The following is a 9973-nucleotide window of genomic DNA, read 5'->3' on the forward strand; positions in this document are numbered from 1 at the left end:
TGCAGCTCCCCAGACCAAAGGAGAGCAGCAGAGAAATGCGTGCATTTGCAGTAGGAGAGCTGCCCACCAACTCTCCAGGCAGCAAGCTCTGCTCCTCCAGGAGCTTCAGCCAGGACTGCTTGGGACAGCAGATCCAGCCCTAGCAGACCTGACAGCCCCTTGCAGGCAAGGCAGGAGAAAAGGCAGGCTTGCTTTGCAGGAGCTTTCTACTTAACACTTAAGTCTAAATCGCAGAAATGTAATTAAAAAACAAAACCCGAAAAATGCAGATCTCTGCTCTGTGTCTCCCCCTCCACCAAATTCCTGCTGTATTTTAGCTAGTTTTCTCAAACAGAAACTGATTTATTTTGGGATGGGACCAAGGACGTTGTGCAAAGCCTGAGAGAGCAAGGTTCTTCCATAATAAACCCTTCCTGAAACAGAAGGAGGGAGAGTGGAAACTGGGGAGCTTGAGACCGTCAGTTAGCAGACTCTGCCCGATCCAGGACTAGGCAAACAGCTGGCTATGCTCAGCTTGAAGTAATTATCAGTGTTTTGGAGAAAAAAGGCATATTCAGCAATCCCTTTCATGCTGACACACCTACACACACTTTTCTGTGTGGATGAACAGGACATACAAAGAAGGAGCCCATCTTTCAGGGCTTTGGAGGGCTTGTGTTAGGTCGCAGAGACAGTGATTCCGATTGGGAGCTCGAGGTCCTGCAGAAGTGCAGAAATGTGAAATTCTTCCAAGGGATGCAACAGAGAGGCTGGGAGCATTGGATTGGAAACCTACCTGTCTGGAGTCAGTGGCTAAGATTCACAACTGCTTTGGTAAAACTGGCTTCATTTTTAGATATTTGAATGGGTGCTGCAAGCGCATCACACCTTTCAGATACAGGCTGTTTTTATTTAGTGGCCTAGATACTGCTTGTCTGGAGGTCCTTGCAAATGTGGGCTGGAGTTCTTACAGGTAACAAGAAGGAGAGGTCGAAGGTGGGAAATTCTGTAGAAAAGACCCTATCAGCCTCCTCTTTGCTCATCTTAAAGCATTGCCCGTGATGGAAATCTGCCTCAACAACCCCAGGAAATGCTAAGCTCCATTGGTACAAATTACAGCTCTTTGTCTATTTTATGATGCACTTATGCCAATGGTTGAGTGCTCCCAGTGAATAAAGTCTAAAGGCAAAGGCTTTATTGAGCCTTTGTACTTACACACAGAAGTGAGACCTTGAGTGGGAAGTCAGAACCTGATTCCTCATTTCTATACATGCAGGCTTATAATAGCCTTTGACAGAGTATGTCACTATATCTAAGCTATGGGTGCTACTGGCAGACATACCTTAGCCCTGTGGGCTTCAGCACAAGCTGCAGAAGCTCTGGGTCCTTGGTACTCGTCGCTTCTGTGACTTACACGGTGTTGGTACCTAGTCTGGCAGGGAGAAAGCTGCAATCACTTCTCTTGGTTGCCATGGCCTTGCCCATTAAGCCCTCCACAGAGCTGGTCATTGCTCAGGAGGTTGGCCAGATCTTCCTGTTGACCACAGGCAGAGTTCAGGAACACAGTCCAAGCAATCCGGACTGCCCTAGGAGGAGCAGGTCCCTCTAGTGCCTAAATAAGGTGTGGCAATGGATGGGTTTTTATGCAGCTTCTCGCAGTTTTGGACAACTTCTGTCTGCCAGGATGCTGCAGTGGAGCATTCAGACACAGCATTGCTGAAGCACAGACCATGCACAGAGAGGGCAAAGAAATACGTGCAATGAAAGGTGCGACTGAGCACACGCTGCTTCCTTCCCGAGCAAGAAAATAAAGCAATATTGCCAAAGGGCACTGGCAGTTGGTCTTGCCTGTCTCTCGGAGTACACGATAAGAAAGTGTGATCTGGCATAAGAGCCCCAGCAGGTAACATGGATGATAAAGTGACCAATGCATTGCATTGGTCATCTCAAATGGCAAAATCCATGGAGGATCTAAAAAGTCAGTTTGAAGCACATCTCAGAAACAAGCAGGGCATCAGCACCAGCGTTGGTGTCATCCAACAGAGCTTCTTTAAAGGGCAATAACCGATATGTCAGGGATGTTAGCTGGGGGAACTGAATGATGGTTCACAGAGTCTGGAGCCCAGAGAAATAACAAACCACAGAGAGATTTGAAACACTCAGAAACAAGATTCAGCTTGGAAAAAAATGCAACTGTATCTGGGGAAAATAACTGGGGTTGCCTACTCCCAGAAGGAGACAACTTTGGGAACAAACGATTTGGCACAAAAAAAATGGGATTACAGCACAGGGCAAGGTAGACATGGTTTCAGAAAAAAACATTACATAGCAGAAAGTCAAAGCAACACAAATGTACTTGCAGAGATATCCTAAAGCAGGGAAGGAACAGCCCCTCTGTGTTACTCTGATGTGGCTGCACTGGGGGACCGTGTTCAGCTCAGAGGGTTACTAAAACACAGTAAACTTGTCAATAGTTTAAATAAGAATTATTAACGGGCTCGAGGGGTTGGCATAGGTGCACTGATTAGGTACTGAAGAAGGTAGAGTTGGGTGCCCGGGAGCCAGATTGCCATACATTGATTCACAAGCAAGTAAAGCTACAAACAGTCCTATTGACATAGTGATTTTAAGTTGTTATGGTTTAATAGCTGGGTGGGTATAATAAAAATTAATTGTACAAAAAGACTTTAAATAGTGAAAAACCAGAGGAATAATTTAGAATAGCCACAGAGGCTGTGTATATAAGAGTAAATAAAACAAACTTCAGACCAACTAGCAGTTCATGTTCATACACTTATATGATTTTCTACCTTGAACAGGAAAGAAAAACTCTATTGTGATATAGAGTTTAGTTTTAGAAATGTGGATTTTAAGAGAAAATCCCTTAGCAAGTCTTATTTAAGTTCTGAACTTCCTCGAACTGCAGGGCCAGCACTACACAGGTGCCAGGCAGGGAGGGCAGGGGTGGAAAGAGGGAGACAGAGGGGGTCTGTGCTTAGTACTGGGGGGATGAGGGCACTGGAAAAAGAATGTAAGAGCTGGGGTGACCCTTCAGGGGCAAAAGAAATGAACTCTTCTTACTGTGGTTGAATTTGCTGGTTTGTTTTTGCATTATGAGGTGGTTTTGAAAATAGTTGAGAAAACCGTGCCAGCTGCAGGAATGGAAGGCATGAAACACTGAGGTGCCTCATGCCTTTTAGGAAGGATGTCAGGCCCTGTAGGACCAGAAACCTGCACCCATTGACTTTGGAGATTTTAAACAGAAACACCTGAGACTGATGAAAAGCAAGGACAGTCAGGCTGTTAGTGAGGACACAAGAGGCTGTAGTGGTAATAACAAAAGGAGTAGATGTTAGAGAGCCTTTGAAACTCTTGTATGGGAGGAGGAAGCAAGTATCAGATCCTTTATGTATTGATATATTTTCAAATGTTCAGCTTTATTATTGTCTTGGTTTTGGCTGGGCTAGTGTTATTTTCTTCCTAGTACCTGGTATAGTGTTGTGTTTTGGATCTAGTATGAGAAGAATGTTGATAACACACTGATGTTTTCAGTTGTTGCTGAGTAGTGTTTATACCAAGTCCAGGATTTTTCAGCTTCTGATGCCCAGCCAGCAAGAAGGCTGGAGGGGCACAAGACGTTGGGAGGGGACACAGCCAGGGCAGCTGACCCAAACTGGCCAGAGGGGTATTCCATACCATGTGATGTCATGCCCAGTATATAAACTGTGGGGAAAGCTGGCCAGGGGCCGCTGTTTGGGAACTAACTGGGCATCGGTCAGTGAGTGGTGAGCAATTGCATTGTGCATCACTTGTTTTGTACATTCTAATTCTTTTATTATTATTATTGCCATTATTATTATTTTCTTCCTTTTTCTGTCCTATTAAACTGTCTTTATCTCAACCCAAAAGTTACACTTTTTTCCCCAGTTCTCTCCCACATCCTGCTGTGGGGAGGGAAGTGAGCGGCTGTGTGGTGCTTAGCTGCTGGCTGGGGTTAAACCATGAAAATTATAAAAGTTTTATTCCCCAATTAGGTGTTATTTCCTTAAGTAGCTGCAGGGCAGTTGGTGAAGTTGCTAAAATACTACTCACATAAGTAAAAATTGCCAAGCCGGTGTTTTCAAAGGGTTAATATTTGTTGAATAAAATTGGTCAATACTTTCACATATGAAAAACAGATTTTGAAAAATATTGGGCATAAACCCACCGTTTTATTCTACATTTAGTGGATTGTTTTGTCTCTCCTACAACAAACAAGTTATTTTAGTTTTGAAAAGCAAAACCTGTCAATTCAAAAATCAAGCTTTTGGGAATTGATATAAAATACATTTTTTCTTCTGATTAATTCTGCAACTCTTTTTAAAATTTCAGTTTTTCACCAAAAATTGTAAGCTTTCTTGGGAATTTATTAGAAAGAAAAAAACAGGTTTTGCTCCTGGTTAGGGTTTTTTTTTTGGTTGCAAAAATATACTTGCCATTTTCTAAGCAACTATAGCTAATTCACACTGTTACCTGATAAAAGCCTCTGGTGTCAGCAAGGAGCTGTGAGATCTGTGACAAATAAGATCATCATCAAATGCATAATGCTGATGTTTTAAATTTCTGGAGAGGACTGAAAAATCAAAATGGGGAAAGAAGACAACTTGCAAAGATAGCTGGGAGCAGCAGGCAGTTAAGTAATATGTTTTGTGTGGGTGGGGAGGTTAAGTTGTGGTTTTGTTTTCTTTTGTGAGAGAGAAAATATTGATTCAGCTGGAGAAAATGGAAATGACTGAGGAAGCTACCTCAGATGAGTGAAAAAATCGAACAAATATGCTCCCACATGTGTTTCTCCTTATCGCTTCTGCAAAAATTAAGCCCCATCTTTTCAGCTCTTGTTACTGTGCTTCCTACTATCATAAAAGACTAACAATGAATATTCATTTCTTCCATTACCATATGTCTTTATTTTCATGTCCCTGCCTATTTCATGTCCCTGCCTACTTTGAAAACAAAGGTGTCTGCTACAACCCATCTCTAGATGGAGATCTGTGGAACTGTAAATTACACCTGCTACCCTCATCATCCTTAAGAGATTTATACAGAGACAATGTCTATCCTGTGGGTTTTCAAGCTGACAGGGGAAGCTACTGTAATGTATTTTTAATGCTACGGATCCAAAGGAAGCTGGAAAAGAGAAACCTAAGCACAGGAATCCCAGTAAGAAAATAGATGATAATAATCCTTGGTCTGACAACATCTTGGATACTTGCCTTGTATTATTTCACCTCCTTACTAAGAATGGAGGGTAGTGTTGGTTTTTAGCCCAAATCAGAGGGTGGTGCCATACTGCAGTGTTATTTTCTGTTTAGAGTGGTGGGTTCAGAATGGAAAGGCAATACCATAGGTCTCTTAGAAGAAACCACCTTCATAAAACTCCTCCTAAGAGGTTTCCTGCTTCTCCTTTACTGCAGGCTACTTCTGCTAATTTTGCCAGCCTTTTGTCAGAGGTGGCCTCAGATGGCCTGTGGCCTCTGAGTCCTGTGAGGACAGGGCTGAACGCCGTAAGAGAAGCTGCTACAGAAACCGATGGGAAAGAGGAAAATGCAGTCAACTTCAGAACTTCATTTCTTTAGACTGACATGAAATCAAGAGATATGCAATAAATCTCACCTAGTGGTGGTGTTGGCTGTTTAATGACATGAAGGGCATGATGGTTTCAACAAGAGGTAAAAAGGAGCTTAAAAACTAATTAATTTATTACCTAGGAAAGGAGTCTCAAGATAAAGTACTTTATTATTCCTAAAAGCTGCATTGCCTTAAGATATTTATAATAGAGAGCCAGAGAATATGTTTCATGAAGAGCAAACCTACATGGTCATGAGTCCATGCAAAATGTCTCAACTTCTTTCTTTCTGTCTTTTAAAGAGTAATGCAGAATTAAAAACCAACACCCGCCCCCCCCCCCCCAAAAAAACCCCCAAAACAAAACAAACCCCAAACCCCAAACTGAAACCAGTGGGACAGTGGCTGCAGGAGTGTGAAATATTTGAATGCTGCCTGGAGGGGATCTGGTACTGTTCCTGCCTCTGCCCCGTTGTTCCAATGGGATCCTACTCAAACAGCTTAGATCCAGCAGGGCTGTAAGTCTTGTCGACTTGGGATCACCAGGTCTATTTTGGTGAACAACTGCACGTTCCCAGCTGCAGTTGTGATGGGTGTTGAGCTGTGGATATGACTATCCTTGTAAACTAGGCAGTGCCAGGGCCCATTTTCTAGCTCTGGGGCCAGCTGGCACAGCCTGGCTGTGTCTACAGCATTAAAGCATCGCAGTCTCCGGAATAGGGTAGCTGCATCCAAATCGACAGCTCAGAACAGTCCCTGCTTGGTGCTGGATCCTGACCCACACTCAGGAAAGTGCTGGTTGTTTTGGGCCAAAATTATTCCAGGCAGCATTCTAAAAATTGAAGAATATAGATGATTGAATTCCAGGGCTTGGGAATGTTCCCTGGCACCATTCAATCTACTGACAGAGGTAATTATAGGATGGGATTTGCCTAATCAAATGTAGATGCCTACATCTGAGACAGTTGTCTGGGTCTACCCCAGACAATGTATAGTCAATGAAGAGAAACACTTGGGCATAATTTCACTCATATGAGATCTATTTATCATTAAGTGGATGTCTAATAACGGTCACATGGATTGCACCATAAAAGCTGTATTAGATAACACTGACTGTAAGAGGAGCCCAGAAAGAGTAGGTCACTACATTATGAACAACATGGACCAATATAGACGACACAGGGTAATTATACTCCAAATGTAGGTATTGTAGACAGTGCTAGAAGCAAAACTGGGCAAAAATCTGTGGCAGAACAAAGACTTAGTCTTAACAATCCCTGAACCGTCTTTTCCTATATTTTATTAAACTTCTATCTTCCTGTGCTTCCTCAGGTTTTATCTTCTGGCTGCTTTCACAAGATGTGACTAAGTCTGTGTATATCTGAATATATGAGGGCCTGATTCTGTTTGCAGGTCCCTTGGTAGCAATGTAGGAGCAATCGTAACAATTTGCATTTATACACTTCCTTCCACCTGATAGCCTCAGAGTGCTTTACAAATACTGATTGATTATGTTTCACATTACTCCTGTGGGATGGCTATAAAATAGAAAAATAGAAGAGCGGATTATGAATGACTGGAACCGAGAGATAGGCAAAGAGAAAAGAAAAGCATACCATTAGAAAAAGGAGGTACCATTATTTCTCCATAAAACCAGGAACTCAGTGATTTTGTCCCCATTTACACCAGTTGGAAATTCAATTTTCATGTCCTAAATTCCTGGCAAAGCATGAATTTAATTCAGGACATATCTTGGCCTTGATGAAAACTCTGGATACTCTTAACTTTTGACACAGTGTATGCACTATATAGAGTAAAGGTGATTCTCATGTATGGTATCAGGTTTTTGTGGCACTAGACTAATTTAATGAACTTAATAGCAAGAAAGGCTGCTTAGCCAATACCTGTGAGTGCACAATACAGATTCCCCTATCAGTAGAGACTCTAGATTTATATAGGCCAAGCAGCTTCACAGGGAATGTGATCCAGTTTATCTGACTCGGCGTCAAGTTCCTCCCAAAAGAAGAGCTGAAATTCCCAACATAGTCAGTGGAGATAGGCAGGGTGCTCTGGAGGCCTCCAAGGAGAGATCTTGCCTGCCTAAATTGAATCACCTAAATTAGATAAAGTGGATCTTCCTTTCAAGGCCTTCAGGGCATCTGTCATCACTACTTGCCTGGGAACTTAGGTACTTACTGTAGGACTGCTCTGATAGGAGCCAAAAGTACAGGTGTTGCTTAGAGAGTCAACCCAAGCAAAGTGGATCCCTCCTCAGGAAAAGATATATTAGAAAAATCCCCTGCAAGTGTTGGGGTGGCAATGAAAGGAAAAAAGCGTGTCCTTCGACAAAGACTCACCTCTCTGCCCTATTTGCTAGCTTGCTCTCTGCAGAGGTTGCAGTCCCTTTCCTGACACGCCACTGCTCCTGTTGAGTGATTCGCATGCTAAGCCCTGACAATCCTCCTCCCCACTCCTCCTTGTCATTGGCTCCATAACCTTGTCTGGGATCAACTTGCTGAGTGATGTCTATTGCTGTGCACTGTTGCTCCGTTCTCTGCATTATTTAGCATGCTGACAGCCTTTGTGCTATTTGCAAATATTACCAACGGTGATTGCAAACTGCTTTCCAGAAATACGGGATAGCAACAGACCTAGCAACAGTCTATGCAGAACCCTACTAAGAGCATCCTCTCGCCATCAGGGTTTCCCATTGACAAACCCTTTTGCGGGTTTGTGAATTACCCTGTTCTTATTCTCCTTAGCGTGTGCTGTATTGATATTATGTGGAGTTAATTTTTTAATCAAAATGTTTGCAGCAAAAAGTCAAACATCGTACAGAAGTCTAAATAGATTATATCTTTGTTGTTACCTTAATTAGCCAGCCTTGGAAAATCATCAAATATTTAAATTGCATTTGTTTTAAGAGGCATGTTTTCTGTAAAATTTTGGTGACTACTATTAATTAATTATATTCCCTATTACTTATTTATTCTTTATTAATTTTGTATTAATTTTGTCTTTTTTTTTCCTGTATCAGTTCTATTATTGATGTTACACTGGCTTTCCCAGGAGATCTCATTCATCATTTGTTATTATAGACACACATCAATCAATCAATTTCCACCCTTTCGAACATCCCCTGGATTCTGTTCTTTTGGAAAATGCTTTTCTAGAAACTCTTGGGCATAAAGGTTGCCTCAGCCTGCAATTTTCCTGTGTTTCGATACATAGCCTCTCTAGTTTTTTGTGATTGCGTTGAGTAGCTGTGTCAAAACCAGGGGTGTCATTTCAGACAACTTCTATGGGAGATGAGGAATACAGAGGAAAGGAGAGAGGTAGCGACTGCCGAAAAGATGCTCCAGTCCCCAATGAGCCTGTTAGTTTTGACATGTGAGAATTAGTACAGAGAGCTAGAATAGTGAGAAGGTTAATAGGCAATTATGACCTGACATGAACTGCACCTATCCACGGAAAATTTAACTCTGTCACTTCAGTCTCAGACCATCCCACTACACAAATGCTTCCCCCCTCTCCTTCTTCCCCTCCGTTCTGCTTGTGCATTTAGAGGTTCTCTAAAACCGTCTACTTTAACCAGCTTCTTCTGCCTTTGGTGGATCCTAGCCCTCGCCAAAGACCTCAAGTTTCTAAGAGCTGTTGTATATGAGGAGAGAGTCCTTCCTCTCAGCCCACATCCACTGCTGCAAGAATCTGGTACTATTCTCGGCCAGGAGAAGGGAAATCTCTGATGGTTTAGTTCATCCCAGGAGGGAATGGACACTGCTGTACATCAAACTCATTAACATTTTCTTAGATTGGATCCTCTTGATCCTTCAGCAAGATGGATATTTTCATAAACTGCTTTTCTCCCTTACTTGTTAGAAGCCTTAAGAAGGTTTAAATATTTGATAGCATTTTTCTTCCATTTTCAGCAAGAGGGTCAGGTGTAATCAAATCAGAGAGCTAAAAAAGTGAATGCCAGAAACAAAGGAATAAAAATCAAAGTAGAACAAAAATAGTAGAGGTTGCACACTTAGATGAATTTAAATTGGATTCTCAGATAATTTATGGAAAAACAGCTTGGTGTTATTGTTGGCTGCCTGTGAATGCCTAGAAGTCAGATGAGGTCCCATAAGATAGGAAACAGCAAATAAAGCGAACATTTTTAAAAAGGAAGAGGAGGAATAGAAGGCCAAAGGATACTGACCAGCCAGCCAACCAGGCATAATGGAACAATAACTATCTGAAAGCTCACAGAGAGAAATGAGCAGTAATGTGGGTTTGTTAAGAAAAAAAAAGTGTCAATTCCTTCTACAGCAGGCTTCAGGATAGGTAAGAAGCAGTAGTTAAATACTAAACTTTAGGATGTCTACTGACATTGTTTCATATTATT

This window comes from Harpia harpyja, chromosome 15 (genome assembly GCF_026419915.1).
Source record: "Harpia harpyja isolate bHarHar1 chromosome 15, bHarHar1 primary haplotype, whole genome shotgun sequence".
In the NCBI taxonomy this organism is placed as follows: domain Eukaryota; kingdom Metazoa; phylum Chordata; class Aves; order Accipitriformes; family Accipitridae; genus Harpia; species Harpia harpyja.